General features: G+C 53.0%; 1 protein-coding gene and 1 pseudogene across 3 annotated transcripts in view; both read left to right on the top strand.

The window, feature by feature from the left end:
• Positions 1-19226, top strand: part of CELSR1 (cadherin EGF LAG seven-pass G-type receptor 1) — a 180624-nt gene that overhangs the window by 46754 nt on the left and 114644 nt on the right. The gene's annotated exons all lie outside the window — the stretch shown is intronic.
• Positions 8433-12091, top strand: LOC129138426 (protein FAM136A-like; annotated as a pseudogene).

The following is a 19226-nucleotide window of genomic DNA, read 5'->3' as shown; positions in this document are numbered from 1 at the left end:
TCTGGCGCTCACAGCCATGCCTGAGGGAGGCTCCACGATGCTCACTCTGCTTAGAACATTTCCCTCCCAGGTCCTGCTTGAAAAGTGGGTTTCGGTTGGCTGATCTCAACATTTTGGGAGGCCGAGGGGGACGGCTCGCCTGCGGTCAGGAGTTCGAGACCAGCCTGACCAACGTGGTGAAACCCCGTCTCTACTGAAAATACAAAAATTAGCCAGACGAGATGGTGGGTGCCTGTGATCCCAGCTACTCAGGAGGCTGAGGGAGAAGAATTGGTTGAACTCAGGAGGCGGAGGTTGGAGTGAGCCAAGATTGCACCGCTGTACTCCAGCCTGGGTGGCAGAGCGAGACTCTGTCTCAAAAATAAAAATAAAACAAAATAAAAATAAAACCTCTCCAGGTGACCCTGGGGAATCCTTCTCTTTTGGCTCCTGTCTCATGAGATGGAAATTAGAGGGCAGGACCCTGTGTGTCTGAGTGTGTCTTATGGCTGGAGGAGAGCAGGACCCACGCACTCCTGGTAGAAGTGCCATGTCGACATGTGTACACTTTGCACTTGGGAACGTTGGTTCTCAGAAAGCGGCTCACTGGGTTTCTGTGCAGCCCTGTGGAGTGGCCACGTTAGGTGTTCCCACTGCAGGGGCGGATGCTGAGATGGCCAGGAGGACGCTTTCCCACTAACCAGGCTGGGCAGCACATCTGGATCTGGGAGTTTATTGTCCTTGGAACCTGGAGGCCACAGAGTGCAGGAAAGATGGGCTTTTTTTTTGAGAAGGAGTCTTGATCTGTCACCAGGCTGGAGTGCAGTGGCGCAATTTTGGCTCACTGCAACCTCTGTCTCCCGGGTTCAAGCAATTCTCGTGCCTCAGCCTCCCGAGTAGCTGGGATTACAGGTGTGCACCACCACGCCCCGCTAGAGATGGGGTTTCACCATGTTGGCCAGGCTGGTCTCGAACTCCTGACCTCAGGTGATCCACCTGTCTCGGCCTCCCAAAGTGCTGGGATTACAGGTATGAGCCACCGTGCACGGCCAAAGATGGGCGTTTTCCTGGCAGAGTCTGAGCTGCCCCCAGGAGCTGGTATGAGAGAAACCCAGCTCTGTCCAAGTGTGGGCTATGTCTCTCCTCTGAGTTAGGGGCAGTCTGGGGCCACCAGGGGCCCTCAGAATCCAAGCAGTGGATGTCCTGTAGTTAGGAGGGGCACCAGGAGAGGTTTGGGGCCCCCAAGCTTGGGGCCTTCTTCTCCCCAGCTTCAGCAAGTGCTTCACGGTGGTGACGGATTGCAATTTCTTCTCAAGCCAGGGCAGGAGGGTGGGAAGGCCGGGTGAGTTAACAGTCAAAAGTGCCCTCGTCAAAGAGCATGGCATCTACCTGCCCCGCTGAGCCAGGGGGAAGGTGCCCCAGGACAATGACCAGCTGGCAGTTTTGATTGTGATGACGAGGAATTGGGGACAAGAACAGTTTGTTGGCTTATCATTACAAGCAGAGGAAGGGCACTTCGCCATCCCCAAGCCGGGTTCCAAACGGGAAATAATCGTGCATTTGGAAGAGCTGAATTGCAGTTATTCTTTGCGTTAGTCTGGGTGACCAGCAGGAAGGTGGCCCTGCCCTGCCATGGGGTGTGGGTGTGTCTGGGGGTCTGAGCTGACATGTCCCTTACTGCCACGGTGACCCCAACTGCTGCATGCTCAAAAGGGCAGGGCTAGGCTGGGCGTGGTGGCTTCCACCTGTAATCCCAACACTTTGGGAAGCCGAGGCAGGCGGATCATGAGGTCAGGAGATCGAGACCATCCTGGCTAACACGGTGAAACCCCATCTCTACTAAAAATACAAAAAATTAGCTGGGCCTGGTGGCGGGCGCCTGTAGTCCCAGCTACTCGGGAAGCTGAGGCAGGAGAATGGCATGAACCTGGGAGGTGGAGCTTGCAGTGAGCCGAGATCACACCACTGAACTCCAGCCTGGGTGACAGAGCAAGACTCCGTCTCAAAAAAAAAAAGGGCAGGGCTGTGGCACGGGAGTGGTCACTGCTGTGCCGTAGAAACTGCTGCTTCTGGGGACTTTCCACTGTGGCGCGGGGGGTGCGTTTGTTCTTTTTGTGTCCCTCAGCTAGGCCTGTGGGGCTTCCCTCTGGCCTGTGCCGAGTCCAGCCTTGGTGTGGGTTCAAGCCGTGTTCCTGCCGAACCGTCCCACTGAGCTCACTGGCACGCACGCCTAGGTGCATGCTCTGTGGCACTACGGTGGCCTCCTGTGCCGCACTCGCCGGCTGTAGGCGAGCAGGGAAGCTGCGGGCTTAGGAGAGGAAGGGCTCAGCTCCTTAGTGGGACTCTCATCCCCCAAGACCATCCCCCTGTCCCCAGGAGGGCAGGGCTTCCCATGTAGCACTGGCTCTGGGGACTATCTGGGGGTCACCTTCACCTCCCACTGTCATGAGTTTCAGTGAGACAATAGGATGGATGCCAGCCCTGAGTGGCTGCTGACCACAGCTGCTTCCTGCTGTCACCCAGCTGCTGTCAGCCTGCAGAGCCCTCCCCTGAAACTGAGGTGCAGGGCAGGACCCCTCCCCATGCCTCCACTGGTACTTGACACCCCTCCCTCACGCCCCCGTCAGCTGATCCTGTCAGCACCCTGGACATCCCTCCCCACACCCCCATTAGCTGGACACCCCTCCCCTATACCCTCATCAGCTGGACACCCCTCCCATATACCCCCATTAGCTGGACTCCCCTCCCCCACACCCCCCACCTGCACCCTGGACTCCCCTCCCCCGCACCCCCCACCTGCACCCTGGACTCCCCTCCCCCGCACCCCCCACCTGCACCCTGGACTCCCCTCCCCCGCACCCCCCACCTGCACCCTGGACTCCCCTCCCCCGCACCCCCCACCTGCACCCTGGACTCCCCTCCCCCGCACCCCCCACCTGCACCCTGGACTCCCCTCCCCCGCACCCCCCACCTGCACCCTGGACTCCCCTCCCCCGCACCCCCCACCTGCACCCTGGACTCCCCTCCCCCGCACCCCCCACCTGCACCCTGGACTCCCCTCCCCCGCACCCCCCACCTGCACCCTGGACTCCCCTCCCGCGCACCCCCCACCTGCACCCTGGACTCCCCTCCCCCGCACCCCCCACCTGCACCCTGGGCTCCCCTCCCCCGCACCCCCCACCTGCACCCTGGGCTCCCCTCCCCCGTACCCCCCACCTGCACCCTGGGCTCCCCTCCCCTGTACCTCCCACCTGCACCCTGGACTCTGGACTCCCCTCCCCCTCACCCCCCACCTGCACTGCACCCTAGACTCCCCTCCCGCATGGGGCTCACCATGCTAATTGGCCCCATTTGTCTTTTCCACCAGGCCAAGGACACCTTGAGGGCAGGACTGTGGTTTTTCCTCTTGGCATCCCTAGATCTCAGCCTCGTACACACAGGGCCCGCAAATGTTTGTTGAATTAATGAGTGACAGCAATTTTAATTAGAGTTTCTTTGAGTTTAGGTTGCAGATTAGAATCTTTAAAAAGATATTATACCAAATAGTTTTTAATTATGAGTGAATTGCAGACATCGTCAGCTGCAGTAATTAGCTCGAGAACTGAAATCCTCTTTCAGGACCCTTGGGGTACTCTAAGAGGGAAATCCAATTTGTTACTTGTAAGTCATCTCTTAATCATGTAATAGCAGGATATGTGATATTAGCGTCAGCTCTTCCATCTCTCCAGATCTGAGCCAAAGGTGCCATGGGAAGAATTTGGAGCTGCTGTTCTTGAGACCTTGGGTGTGTGGGAGTGGGAGTGGGAGTGGGAGTGAGGGCAGGAAGTGGAGGGGGGCAGGGGGCGGGAGCAGACACACAGTAGGTGCTCAGTAAACGTGTGATGAGTGGGGAGCAGGGGCCAGAACAGAAACTGTTGGAGAGAGGTGGGGGAATATGGGCCTGGAGGCATTTCAGAAGACATCCTGTGTGGACGTGTCCTGATGCATGACTTTATTTTAATTTTTTTGTTCTGAGACGGAATCTTGCTTTGTCGCCCAGGCTGGAGTGCAGTGGCACGATCTCCGCTCACTGCAACCTCCACCTCCCGGGTTCAAGCGATTATCCTGCTGCAGCCTCCCGAGTAGCTGGAATTGCAGGTGTGCGCCACTACGCCCGGCTAATTTTTGTATTTTTAGTAGAGAGGGGGTTTCACTATGTTGGCCAAGCTGGTCTCAAACTCCTGACCTCAGGTGATCCTCCTGCCTTGGCCTCCCAAAGTGCTGGGATTACAGGCGTGAGCCCCTGCGTCCAGCCTTTATTTTTTTTGAGACAGAGTCTCAGTCTGTCGCCCAGGCTGGAGTACAGGGGCATGATCTTGGCTCACTGCAACCTCTGCCTCCCAGGCTCAAACAATTCTCATGCCTCAGTCTCCTGAGTAGCTGGGATTACAGGCGCCCACCACCACGCCCAGCTAATTTTTGTATTTTTAGTAGAGATGGGGTTTCACCATGTTGGCCAGTCTGGTCTCAAATTCCTGGCCTCAAGTGATCCACTCTCCTTGCCTCCCAAAGTGCTGGGATTACAGGCGTGAGCCACCGTGCCCGGCCTTGATGCATGACTTTAAAAAGTACCTGAGGCCGGGCGCGGTGGCTCACGCCTGTAATCCCAGCACTTTGGGAGGCCGAGGCGGGCGGATCACGAGGTCAGGAGATCGAGACCATCCTGGCTAACACGGTGAAACCCCGTCTCTACTATAAAAACACAAAAAATTAGCTGGGCAAGGTGGCGGGCTCCTGTAGTCCCAGCTACTTGGGAGGCTGAGGCAGGAGAATGGCGTGAACCTGGGAGGCGGAGCTTGCAGTGAGCCGAGGTCACGCCACTGCACTCCAGCCTGGGTGACAGAGCGAGACTCCGTCTCAAAAAAAAAAAGTACCTGAAAGGTTAGAGCATATTAAGAGCAGATTAGTTTGGACCACGACACGTATCACTGTCATAGACAAACGACACAAGCAGGACATGCTGAACAAAACAGGTTCACGTTTGCAGAACAGGGTTCTGTTTCTCCCTCTGCGGGGTCTGATGGCTCCAGTGCGCCCATTTCCCCAGACTGTGGGAGGCACTGTGCAGAACCTGAGCGTCAACGGTCCCCGCCACACAAACCCCATGGGCGCAGACAGCGCAGGTGTGGATGGAGAGGTGCATGGAGCCTGCTGGCCGCCTGTCTTGGAGATGAGCTTTTGCTCCTCGGCAATTTGGAGATGCTCAGGCATGGGATGTGTGATGAAAGGGGAGGTGTCAGCCAGCCAGATTTTATTTTCAGCTTTACTTGTGACGTTCACTTCTCTCCCGGATCCTCCATAATGAGCCAGACAGAAGCTGCCTGGCGGCCCCGCATGCAGCCTCCCGGGCACATGGGCCTCCTCCCGTCCAAACGGAGCTTTGAGTCTTTGCTTGAATCTTCTTACTCACTGGTTTCAAAATAGGCGTCCAGCTCATTAGCCTCAGGGAGAGGGAGTTGGGGGTGCCACTCACAAAGGCCTGGGAAGAGGAACCCGAGCCAAGGTCAGGATGGAGGGCTTGTCTTCCAGCAGAACCCAATATGAGGTGAGAGTTTTTGTTCTAGTCTTTGAATACTGGAAACGAATCTCACCATCTGGAGGTGGCAGGGGAGAGAGGCCTGAAAGAAATAAATTAAAATACTCAACTACAGAAAAACCTCGAAGCTGCAATCAAGACAAAAGCAAGGATGCTAACACACACACTTTCTCTGTTGGCTAAAACTGAGTGTTTTCACGGGGAGGCCTGCGTCATCTTTCTCTCAGGTTTCTTCCACCAGAGCATCTAGTTAATCATCTCAAATGACCCTTCTAATGTCATGCCCAATCAGTCTCTTGAAATTTAGCACTGGAATTTTCTCAGCAAATATTTAACTAGAAAAACGAAATCTCAGCTTTTCTGTTCTCAGCAGTTTCAATGCAAGTTGCAAATTAATAGACGTCTGGGCCAATATTTGATCTTTTCCCCCAAAGAAAATGATTTGCTCGCCATTCACTAAATTGGAGGGAGGCGTCCCTGGAAGTAACAAGGATGATATCCTTGTTCCTGGAGGTGGGCTTCGGTAGTGTTTGGAGACCTCAGGCAGCAGCTGGACCTCCCCAGCACCTGGGCGGGGTCCCTGTGAGCGCTCACTCCAGCATCTCTGATGGCCACAGGGTCTCTGGGGCAGAACCCCCATGCCCAGCCAAAACAGGTGCTGCAGTGAGTGGGCCAGGTAGCCCTCATGGTATGTGAGCGCAGCTGCCCCTTGCCAGGCTGTCCCGGGCTGCCCCCAGCTCTAACTTGAGGCACTAACCCTATCAGGGGTCAGTGGCTTAATATAGCCTCTCCCTGGTATTTGCATTTCAAAAGAGGTCTCTGTGAAATTATTCTGGAAGGGATTTCAGGGCCCCTGAGTGGGGACACATTTCAGGGCTAGGAGGGGTGGCTCCTCCAAGTTCCTGGCAGATGCTGCAGTCTGCATTTCTGGGGAGGGCTGGGCCCGAGGCAGCTGCCACCATGGGCTGGGCTGGGCTGGTGGAAGGAGGGACTCTGTCCCCTGCAGGACCCTCCCAGCGGTCTTGCTTGGGACTGAGCAGCTGGGGCTGGTGAGCCCTGTGGATGTCAGGTTTACTGGTGCCCAGTTCAGACCTCAGACCCGTCCCCACCGTCGTAACGGCTCTCCCCAGCAGCTCCCCTTCTCTTGCCCTGTACCCTTGGATTTCTGGGCGGAAGGCCTGGGGCGCTCCTCCCTACAGGTGAGTCTGAGAGCCGGGGCAGAGCGTGGGAGCCCGTGGGAGCCTGGGAATGTTCTGTGCTCCGTGAAATTGACAGTTGTGCTCCTTTACCTGGAGGCAAGGGATGTGGCATCTGAGCCTGTTGGTGCCAGTGCCTTTGTTGTTACACCTTTGCTCTTAAATAGGTACAAATTATTGGTATTAGAAAGCCTTGCAGCTCCATATCCTCATTAAGCCTCTGCAGTTAATAATTATTTTTCTCTCCTGAAAGTGTTGGTGTGAAAGAGCTGAGTAGACACGTGGAGACTGCAGGCCTCACTCTACCTTGGCAGGAAGATGGCGACCTGCATCCCCAACAGACAGCTGTGTGTCCTGGGCACAGTTCCTGAGCCTTTCTGGGCCCCACATCCCTTGTCACTGGGGTAGCAGAATCTGCTCTGCCTCCCTGGGTGGTTGGAGAGGCAATAGCAGATAATGAGAGCAAAGACTTACGTAGCTCTTGCAATCCTCAGGGGACTCCAGGAGGCAGGAAATCCAATCACCCGGTTTTACTGATGAGGAAACCAAAGCACATAGAGGTTAAGTGACTTGCCCAAGTTCACAGAGGAAGTGGGTGGCAGAGTGGGATTGTCAGGGAAAGCACCTTGAATGGAAAACCTGTGGGCTGCCACTGCACTCCAGCCTGGGTGACAGAGCGAGACTCTGTCTCAAAAAAAAAAAAAAAAGTCAGGAATAGCATGTTTCCATAAAGAGGGTGTGCTCAACTGTGAGGACCGCGCCCTAGACACCCAGTGAGGCGGGTCTCACAGTTTGTGGCTTATGTTAATTAATGTCTCATCATTAATTTATTAATAAGGTTCTTTCTAAAGTCCTTGTTTTTAATGTAATCAAAATCATACTTTTTCCCCTTTATGATAGTGTGTTGTGTGTCATGTTTAAGAATTGCTTACCTATCTCAAGATCATAAACATGATTTTGAATGATCTTGGCTAAAATAGGCTTTGTCTTTCCTGTTTAAGTCCTTAGTTCACCTGGAATTGATGTTTGTGCTTGGTGTGAGGTAGGGATCCAGTTTCACTTTGTCCGTTATGTAGACAGCTGAGTGGCTTGGGACCATGTGTGGGAATGCTCCTCTTTCCCATTTGCCAGCTCTGTTGTGTGTGTGTGTGGACCTGTTTCTGGGCTCCATCTTCTGTCCATCAGTCTGTTGATCTGCTCCATGCCAGCACTCCCTTGTCTACAGGCTATAAATCTTGACATCAGATAGAGCTTGTTCCCCTCCCCTGTTCTCCAGGGATGCCTTGGCTATTCTTGACCTATTGGTCTTCTGTGGAGATTAGAGAATCATCTTGTGAGTTCCCTATGAAGGACCCTGTAGATAATTTTCTTTTTTTTTTTGAGGCGGGATTTTGTTCTTTCACCCAGGCTGGAGTACAGTGCACAAGCTCAGCTCACTGCAACCTTTGCCTCCTGGGTTCAAGTGAGTCTCGTGCCTCAGCCTTTTGAGTAGCTGAGTTTACAGGCATATGCAATCCCACTCTGCCACCCACTTCCTCTGTGACCTTGGGCAAGTCACTTAACCTCTATGTGCTTTGGTTTCCTCATCAGTAAAACCGGGTGATTGGATTTTCTGCCTCCTAGAGTCCCCTGAGGATTGCAAGAGCTACACAGGTCTTTGCTCTCATTATCTGGTATTGCCTCTCCAGCTACCCAGGGAGGCAGAACAGATTCTTCTCTGGCTGATGGCCCTTCCTCTGTCTTCAGGGCCAGCAGCATAGAATCCCCTGACTTCCTCTGTCCCCATAAGCTCTTTCTCCCACTCTTCCTCCCTCCTCTGCTTTTAAGGATCCTGTGGCCACTCTGGGCCCACCCAGATCCTCCAGGATACTCTCTTGGGTTAAGGTTGCTGGTGAGTGGCCGTGCCCCTGTGCCATGTGGCATAACGCAGTCACGGCTTCTGGGGATTGAGACATGCAGCTCTTCTTGGGAAGTGGGGGGAGACATTATTTTGTCTACCACACGTGGCCATGGCCAAGATTTATAAAAGTCAGCCGGGTGCAGTAGCTCATGTCTGTGATCCCAGCACTTTGGGAGGCTGAGGCTGGTGGATCACCTGAGCTCAGGAGTTCGAGACCAGCCTGTCCAACATGGCAAAACCCCATCTCTACTAAAAATACAAAAATTAGCCAGGCATGGTGGCACATGCCTGTAATCCCAGCTACTCGGAAGGCTGAGGCAGGAGAATCTCTTGAACCCGGGAGGCAGAGGTTTCAGTGAGCTGAGATCACACCACTGCATGGGCAACAGAGTGAGACTGTGTTTCAAAAAAAAAAAAAGATTTAGAAAAGTCCAAATAACTGGGGCAGCACAGGGTTGCCACTGTGGAGCTGCAGCAGCTGCGGGTGCAGGAGGCGGTGGACTCCATGGTGAAGAGTCTGGAGAGAGAGAACATCTGGAAGATGCATTGTCTCATGTTCTGGTGCAGCACCAGCTGTTGTGAGGACAGTCAGGCCTCCACGGAGCAGGTGCACCAGTGCATCGAGCGCTGCCATGTGCCTCTGGCTTAAGCCCAGGCTTTGATCACCAGTGAGCTGGAGAAGTTCCAGGACCGCCTGGTCCGGTGCACCACGCATTGCAACGACAAAGCCAAAGATTCAATAGATGCTGGGAGTAAGGAGCTTCAGGTGAAGCAGAAGCTGGAAGGTGGTGTGACCAAGTGTGTGGATGACCACATGCACCTGCTCCCAACTATGACCGAGAAGGTGAAGGAGGCTCTCTCATCCATTGGGAAATAAAAGTCTTTGCCAGTGGCCATCGGGGCTGAGGGCAATAATATATTTTTTATAAGGAATTGGGAATTTTAGTCTTTTTTTTTTTTTTGAGACATGGTCTTGTTCCTTTGCCCAGGCTGGAAGGCTGGACTGCAGTGGCACGATCTCAGCTCACTGCAACCTCCACCTCCCAGGTTCAAGCCATTTTTCTGCCTCAGCCTCCTGAGTAGCTGGGACTACAGGCATGCACCACCATGCCCAACTAATTTTTGTATTTTTAGTAGAGACAGGGTTTCACCATGTTGGTCAGGCTGGTCTCAAACTCCTGACCTCGTGATCCACCCGCCTCAGCCTCCCAAAGTGCTGGGATTACAGGCGTGAGCCACCGGACCCAGCCGGAATTTTAGTCTTTTAAGCAAAGTTTATGAATGAAGAAATGAAGGATGGTCGTAAGTGTAAAGCATATGTCACTTGCCTCTGGACACTGGTTCTTTTATGTTTTAGTCCTAAAAAATGAAACAGAAAAAAGTGGTGCTAAATTGGGTCAGAGATATGACAGGAGAGTTTTAGAGCTTATATTTCCTGTGGCCAGTGCTTGTCCTGGCAGTAAGGATCTCCCCTGTAACAAGCCAGAGCACTCCAAGGTACCAGACTCTTCTTACTACACAGGTACCAACAGGCTGGCAGGTTAGAGTTGGTGGAGTTTGCAGAGAGATATTTCCTCTTCGTTGCCAACATCCTGTTTACCAGAAGTGTTTCTGCATCATTTTCCATAAGCTGTGAAACAGAATCCATGAGGTCACTCACTTAGAAGGGAAAAAATGTTTTCTGTGTCTTTGTTTTCCTGGTTTTGTGTAATTTATACAAGGGCATACAAGTTGATTTTAAGATGTGGAATTGGGAGGGAAACTCATTTGGATAAGAACTTTGAAAGGTTCCTTATCATTTGGATAAGAACTTTGAAAGGATCCCCATTTCTGGTCATCAGGATGTGGATGTACATTTCTTAAAATTATGACATGCTGCATCTTGAGACATGGACCTCTTCTTGGGAGGTGAGGGGGAGACATTATTTTGTCTACCACAGCTTGGAGACCATGCAAAAACATGACAGGCGACGACACGCTAATTGTGGGAAGCAGAATTACTGGCTGATGGGCCTTGAGGCTGTGTGTAGCAAAATGACAGGACAATCTTGCAGTAACACTTTGCCCGTGAAGAGAAGGGGGTTTTGATTGTGATACATACTAGTATATAGGAGTGAACAGTAGAAGAGGAGCGTTTGGCTACTTGATTATAACAGAGTTATGAAGTACTGGATTTGGAAAAACCTGGTTTTTGTAGAACAGATGGAATGAAGACCTAAACCGAGCATTGCCTACTTAGCCCCTGAATTAACAGAGTCCAGTCGAGACAAACCCCTGGCAACAGGAAATTCAAGGGAGAAAAAGGAAGCAACTTGGGCTAGGATGAGCTGACTCCCTGAGAGTGAAGGAGAGGCAGCCCCCGTTACCAAATACCATTTCTGCCTGGGGCTTTCGCAGCTTGCAGTGTTCCTGCTCCGGCATGGCACCTTGTTGTTTTGATAGCAACCTCATTGTATTTTCACCAGCTTATTACTTGAAATGATAAGACAGCCTGTCCATTTGCTGCTTCCCGGCTGTGATATATTTTCCTAGTGGTTTGGTTTTAAAAATAAATAAGGTTTAATTTTCTACCCACCCCCGCCCCCCCAAAAAAGTCCAAATAACCACAAAAATTCTCAGCTCACTATCCCTGGCCCCTGGAACCCAGCATCTCCTGCCCAGAGGCAGCTGTGGTCTCTGGCTCCATGATGAGCTCGCGGGGGACATGGCTGCAGTGCCGGTTCAGCCACCATGGGTAGCTTTTTCCCAAAGACGAGGCGTCTGCTTGAGGCGCACCTGGAGTGGTAGGGGCTTCCAGGGCAGGGCCCAGACAGTTTTCCCCTGGCAGCTGCCGCAGCCTTTCTGCACAGGAGGGCCTTCGGGCTCAGGGGTAGGAGCGGCTTGACGCAGGTTGGTCCCTGGAGATGAGTCAGCATTTCAGAGGCACTGCTGACAAGCATGGGGGTCGGGACAGACCTGAGTCCAGCAGGTCATTTTGGAGGGAGAGAAGCTCCCAGGATTCAGCAAAACCCCGGGAGTATCCGTCGGCGGATGCTGCACCAGCCGCAGGTGTGAGCATGGGAGACTGCGGGCAAGGAGAGGAGGAAGGTGGAGATAGTGGCACAGGGGCACGCAGAGGGAGGCCGAGGGTCACCTGCTGCTCTGGCCATTGAGGTGGCTAGATGAGAAGCCTGGCTGGGTGCTGGATGGCACTTTTAGACCTGGAGCCTGGAATGTTCCAGACTGGCCCTGGTCGTTCCTGACTCCCTGGGCCTGCGGTGAGCAGTGGCTGAAGAGCCTGAGAGCTCTGAGCAGGACCTGCTGCAGGGCTGGGTTGGGCTCGTTGCTGTGTTTACTAAGACGTCTCATCTTCGGCTGGGCACGGTGGCTCACACCTATAATCCCAGCGCTTTGGGAGGCCGAGGCGGACAGATCACAAGGTCAGGAGTTCGAGACCAGCCTGGCTAACATGGTGAAACCCCGTCTCTGCTAAAAATACCAAAAAAAAAAAAAAAAAAAAATTTAGCTGGGCATGGTGGCACGCACCTGTAATCCCAGCTACTTGGGAGGCTGAGGCAGGAGAATCGCTTGAACCCGGGAGGCAGAGGTTGTAGTGAGTCGAGATCGCACCACTGCACTTTAGCCTGGGTGACAGTGCGAGACTCCATCCCCCAAAAAAAAAAAATTCTCATCTTTATTGTCCACAGCTCTCTTGGGCTGGCAGTGGCTCGTGGACACATCGGGCCAGGGAACATATGGTTGTCCCTTGGCAGGTGCTCAGGGCCGCGTTGTCATGCTGGAAGGCATCATTTGGCTCAGAACCAGGTGCCCACTTGTTCTTTGAAATTTGTTTTGTCGTTTAATCTTTGCCTTGGGGAACTTGGCCCATTTTTCCAGGACGAGGGCAGAGAGGTGGCTTTCTGGTTCTGGCAGGGAAGAGCGAGGCTGGAATGGCTCCCCGTTCGCCCAGCCCGTGTCAATCTCTGGGCTCAGCTGGCAGGGGAATGCCCCAGACGGCGCTGTCGGGAGGCGCAGAGGCCCGAGTGGTCTGGCAAAGCCGGGTGCTGAGCCAAGGAGCCCTGAGCTCGGTGCTTCCCGGGCTCCTGGTACCTGCTGAGAGTCTCAGGCCGGAAGGGGTCCAGAGGTTTGGGTGATCATTTCCGAGGGCTGGGTTTTCAGCTGGTGTGCTGCTGCCCTGGCAGGTGTTGTCTGGAGACATGTGTGGTCATCATAGCCTGGGGTGGGGGTGCTGCTGACATCCAGTGGGTGGAGGCCAGGGGTGCTGCCCAGCATCCTCCCGGGGGCTGGCACCCCACAGAGAGTTACCCAGCCCCCACGAGAGTCCACAGTGCTGCCATGGGGTACCTGTCCTGGAAGCTGAAGCCCGGGGGTTCCTCCTTTTTCTTCTTATCTTAAAACAGCATTGGCCAGGTGCCGTGGCTCAAGGCTGTAATCCCAGCACTTTGGGAGGCTGAGGCGGGTGGATCATGAGGTCAGGAGATCGAGACCATCCTGGCCAACATGGTGAAACCCTGTCTCTACTAAAATACAAAAAATTAGCCTGGCGTGGTGGCCCACGTCTGTAGCCCCAGCTACTCGGGAGGCTGAGGCAGGGAAATCGCTTGAACTCGGGAGGTGGAGGTTGCAGTGAGCCGATTGTGCCACTGCACTCCAGCCTGGTGACAGAGCAAGACTCCGTCTCAAAAAAAAAAAAAAAAGCCAATAAAACAAAACAAAACAAAAAAACAGGCTCGTTGGCCACTCAGCGTCTCCCCACAGGAGTTCCCGGCACTCCCCAACAAGGGGTTTCTTGTGGTCAGACGTTTGGATTCCTGTTCAGCAAACGAATGCCTTCAGATTGTTCTGTGAGGACTTGAAGCTAAGCAGAGACAACAGAAGGTTCCTGATAAACTCCGGGTGTTTGATCCCTGTCGAAGTCCCGGCTGGTGCCTTCACTGCAGCGGGTGGGCCTGTGTGGGCTTCTCCCATGATATTTAGCTCATGGTGTAAACAGATGGCGACTTTGGCTCTACCCAAGCCATACTCAGCATCTTTAAGGTGGGGGAGTTTGGTGTCTCCAGGGTCGGAAGGTGGCTTCCTGCTCTTGGAAGGAGAAGCGGTTCCACGTCTTAGAAACCTGTTCATTTCTGACTTCATTCGACAGCTTGGTTTGAAAGAAATCGTTCTTGAAATGCCCGTTAGAATCGCTTTCTCCTTTTGGACAATGACACGCCAAAATGATACAAATTTTTACTAAGAATCAATTCTTAACTCTTTTTTCCTTTTAAAAAAATTGAGGTGAAACTCACATACGATAAAATTACTACTTTAAAATGAACACTTCAGTGGCATTTGTTACATTCACGATGTTGTGCAACCTCTCCCTCTGTGCAGTTCTAGAACATTCTCATCACCTGAGAAAGCCCCATACCCAGTAAGCTTAATCACTTCCGGTACCTCTTGCCCCTTGCTCTTGGCAACCAGCATGGCTTCTGTCTCTGTGGATTCTGGGTGTTTCATATCAATGAAATCATGATTATGTGGCCTTTCGTGTTTGGCTTCTTTCACTTGGCGGAAAGTTTGTGAGTTTCATGCACGTTGTAGCCTGGTCAGTACTTCCTCTTTTTTTTTTTTTTTTTTTGAGACGGAGTCTTACTCTGTTGCCCACGCTGGAGTGAAGTGGCACCATCTCAGTTTACTGCAACCTCTGCCTACCAGGTTCAAGCGATTCTCCCACCTCAGCCTCCTGAGTAGCTGGGACCACAGGTGTGCACCACCACGCCTGGCTAATTTTTTATATTTTGGTAGAGATGGGGTTTCACCATGTTGCCCAGGCTGGTCTCGAACTCCTGAGCTCAGGCAATCCACCCACCTCGGTCTCTCAAAATGCTAGGATTACAGGCATGAGCCACCGTGCCCAGCCTACTTCCTCTTTATGGCTGAATAATATTCCATTGTATGAATGGAACATATTGGGTTTGTCCATTCATACATTGGTGGACGTTTGGGTTTCCACTTTGGGTCATTGTGAATAATGCTGTGGTGAGCATTTGTGGACAAGTTGTGTGGATGTATGTTTTCAATTTTTTTTGCATTGCACCTAGGGATAGAATTCTGGGTCATGTGTTAATTCTATGTTGAGCTTTGTGAGGAAGCAATCCTTAACTCTTAAATGAAAGTTCTGCCTCCTGACAAGAATGCACTTGCTCAACGTCTCAGCCCACAACTTCTTTAGGCTGGCGTTGGGCTGGCTATGTTGGTGTGTGAACACACCTTCCTGGGGCACAGTGGGGCCTGTTATTATTTCAGGCTTCCAGAAGGTTCCATCAAGCAGAGACATGATGAGCTGTGTTGGAATAACATGGAACAACTTAATAGTATTAAATCCTGAATTAGATTCTAACTTCTGCCTTAGGATATGAGCTTTATTTTGTACATGAAATCAGGAGAGAACATTTCTTAATAAGTGTTATCGAGGATTATGTGATTTTACCATAAATAATAAATGTGGGAGTGACATTGAGAAGGAGGTTTTAGATATCTTCGTAGCTTCATTTCTCCTTGTTTCTTTCCCCCCCATTCGTTTCTTTATTTTTAATTGCAATAAACTTTATAAAACGAACCAGCTTGGCCGTTTTTAAGTGTGCAGTTCAGTGGCATTAAATGCATTTACATTGTTTCACGGGCGTCACCACCATCCACCTCCAGAACTTCCTCATCTTCCCAAACTAGACTCTGTGCCAATTCAACGCCACCTCCCCACAGCCCTCCCCTAGTCCCTGGCACTCACCATCCTACTTTCTGTCTCTGTGGATTTGACTGTTCTCGGGACCTCTCGTAAGCGGAAGCAGACAGTATTTGTCCTTTTGTGACCGGCCTCTTTCACTCAGTGTGATGTCTTCAAGGCTCATCTGTGTTGTAGCGTGTGTCAGGGTGTCTGTCGTTTTTAAGGCCTCCTTATTTCTTGTGCTACCTGAAGTTGGGTTTTTTTCAGTAATAATAATGTGTAATGTTTATCCTGACTCATCTAATGCTGAGGGTCTGGGGATGTGGTTCTTTCGTGCTCTCCTCCATATCTTGTGACAGAATAATTCTTGTCATTTCTAGGGTTTTATAATTTAGGAGACGAGGAAGGATGTTAAGTGAATAAGTGTGCCTTTGAAACAGAATAATGCGGCAAGATAAAATGGCATTTGTGTTTGAATGATTTGAAGCTCTAGAAGCTTTTCAGAGCTTTTAACACGCTCCTCATTTGCCTGTTGATGGGCTTCCCAGGGCCTGCCTGTGCGTTTCCATTTGATTTGTGCTTGGCCATGGGAGAAGCGGCTTGCTGTTCTTGGCAGATCCCAGCAGCCTCTCCAACAAGTTAAGTGACCTGCCTGGGACCTGCAGCTTGAGTTCAGGGTGGATGACAGAGTGAGACTCCGTCTCAAAAAAAAAAAAAAAAGTAGAGAGTAGAATAATGGTCACCAGAATCTGGGGAGGTGAGGAGGAAGAGGGGCTTGGGGAGAGATTGGTCAAAGAGTACAAAGTTACAGTAGGATGGCAGGAATAAGTTCTGTTGCTCTATTGTACAATAGGATGACTATGGTTAATAATATTGTATTGCATATTTCAGAATAGCTAGAGGAAAGGATTTTGAACATTCTTACCACAAATAAATGATAAATTTACAAGTAATGGATATATTAAATACACTTATTTGAGTTTTACACAATGTCTAGGGGTCAGGACCAGGCATCAGGACCAGACACTGGGGCAGGGTTGGGGTGGGTGCTGGCTGCCGGGGGTGCTTGTCTGAGGCTAAGACTAGGTGGGACCAATGGGAGGATGTGTGAGGACCCACCTGCAGCAGCCCGAGGGGATGGCAGTGGTGGGGTTACAGAGTGTGGACTTGGATTCCAAAGAGGAGAAAACCAGGGAAACCAAGATGTGGGCTTCCTGGGGGTGTCAGGAGGGCTCCTCCTTCTCCATTGTCCAGCCAGTGGCACAGATGGGGACAAGGAGGACTAGGAGGCTGGCTCTGCCCTCCCCAGCCCTGCCCCCGGGCAGAGCTGCGCCCTTTACCTTGACTGCAAGGTTAACACAGGACTTTGTTCCCGAGGCATCGTGAGCCGCACGTGGGCCTTCCTACAGTCCAGCTTGCTGGAGACGCTCGTGCTGGGATGAGACTCTGCTCTCCTGGGTCCGAGGCTCACTCTTCCTCTCGTGGCTTGACATCCTGACATGCGCCGCACACCCAACCCTGAAAGTGCTTGTCCCCTTGTTCCTGTGACGTGAACCTGCATTCGTGAGACGCAGGTCCTAGATTGTTGCCCAGAAAGGAGAAAAGCCACACGCCCTCAGGTAGCAGGATCAACACATCGCACCTGTTGTCTGGCCCCAATCTGGCCTCTAAAACAAAACAAAACAAACCCAGAAGAGAGAGAGACGCACACAGCCACTTCAAAGTTCCCTGGCTTTGAATGGGAGGCACCAGGAGCCACCAAGCAGGGCCCTCCCTGCCTGCTGTGAAGGCCTCGGGAAGGACAGGCACGCACCCTGTGTCTCTTACCAGCTGGACAGCAAGCAACGCCCTGTGGATGTGATCACAGCCGGCCACGGGGAATGACTCTGGACCTCGAGGGCATCATGGGCTGCCCTAACCAGGCCTCGAGGGGCGTTGGTGATGGGAGAGTGGAGGAGCCCCCCAGGCTGTGGTGCATGGGGTGGTGACAGAGACTCACAGTGAATGAGTGGGCCCCTGGTTCCTGCCTGGCACTGGCTGCGTCTCCAGCTGCCTGTGGCTCCATCTCACTGGGTCATCCCCAAGGCCCCAGGTGGGTCACAAACTGGCCTTTCCTCCTCCATGTCCTCAGCAGACCCTCCCATGCCAGGACTAGGGTCCTCTTGGACCATCTCCTCTGTCCCTCCCATCCACCATCACTGGGGACTTGGCCTCAGGTTAATCTGGGCCCTGCCACTCAGCCTGAGTCACCTTACCAGGCACATTCAGCTTCTTTGTGCCTTGGTGTCCTCACCTGTCAAGGGGCCAGCGATGGTTCCTCGTGGTGCATGGGTCCTGTCCACACCTCTGCGGACATTTCTCCTTCAGCCACCCCCGCCACCCTGCACGAGGCCGGCAGCAGTCGGAGGTTCACCCACCCCCTGCCTCCGTGCCCGTGTCTCTCCGCTACTCTGCATTCCCGGGGTTGACTAACGTCCCCCCAAAATTCACATCCACCTGGAACCTCAGAGTGGGATGTTATTTGGAAATAGGCTCTTTGCAGCTGTAATTGAGGTGTTGACATGAGGCTGTACTGGCTTCCGGTGCGGTGAACAGAAGACAGAGCCGTGACGACACAGGGAGAGCCATAGCCACTTGACGCAGAGGCAGAGGCCAGAGGGGTGCACCTAGGAGCCAAGCAACGCCAAGGACTGCTGGACCCCCAGCCCCCAGGGAAAGGGGCCCGGAGCAGACCCTCCCCTGAGCCTCCAGGAGGAACAAACCCTGCCAACACCTGAATTTCAGATCCCTGGCCTCCAAAACAGAGAGAGTGAATGTCCTGTATTGGTGATGCAGTGGCGGCCCTTTGCTCCGACGGCCCCGGGAGCTGATGCCACCCGTCCCCATGCCTTGCTGGTTTTGCTGCTTTTCATGCGTTGTGCTCTCAGGAGGCCTGTCCCCTTCACTTTGTGTGGCAAACTCCATTCTTCCTAGGAAACCCCCTCCCCTGTCTCCCGGGGCCATCCAGCATCAGCTGCGCTGCTCTTCACCCACAGCCGCCAATCACCTGCCACCGAGTCTCGGAACTGCGGCACTGTCCCCTGTCCCCTGAGGGCTGCCTGCTCCTTGAAGGCCATGATGTGACCTCTGCCCCCACCGCCCCACAGCATGAGCCCACCATGGGGAACACGATCGCAGATAACCTTTATCTTACTGCAGAGTCTTTCACGAAAGTCAGGGGGACTGGACAGGTCCCAACCTCCATGAAGACCCAGAAAGTTCCTTCCCATGATGTGGTTCAGGTTTGTACAGCACCTGCCAGGAGGGCCCCGCAGCCTCGCGCTCTGCCATCTGCTCTGTCTCCTTCCCATGTCTCAGCCACTATGAGGTGACTCACCCTTCCCGGGAAAGCAGGGGATGGCACTTGATCGCTTTTGAGGTGCCGCGGAGCCGCTGCAGGCCTGGGAGGAACGCCCGGAGCACGGGCAGAGAGAGTGCTGGGTGGGTGCCGTGCCTCCCGGAATCAAGCAGACCCCAAACTGTGAACTGACCTGTACTCACACACAGAAATGAAACCACGGGGGACAGCGTGAGGCAGAAAGTCGTCATCACCTGAAGGCCACAGACCGCAGCCCCTGAAAACTGTACAGGTCCCAGACCCAGGGAAGGCTGGAAGCCACCACGGTGCAGGGGAGCTGAGTGTGGTCTGGGGTCCTGGGGCAGGAGAGGACAGTGGGTGGAAATGAGGGAAATCTGCAGAGAGAACAGGCTTCAGTTAATAACCTATCAATACTGGCTCGTTCCTTACGACAAATGCTGAGGCCAGGGGCAGCGGCTCACACCCGTGAATCCCAGCACTTTGGGAGGCTGAGGTGGGAGGATCACTTGAGG

The sequence above is a fragment of the Pan troglodytes genome, chromosome 23, assembly GCF_028858775.2.
Source record: "Pan troglodytes isolate AG18354 chromosome 23, NHGRI_mPanTro3-v2.0_pri, whole genome shotgun sequence".
Taxonomy (NCBI): Eukaryota; Metazoa; Chordata; class Mammalia; order Primates; family Hominidae; genus Pan; species Pan troglodytes.
The sequence above is the reverse complement of the archived record's forward strand: the minus strand, read 5'-3'. Positions and strand labels throughout refer to the sequence as shown.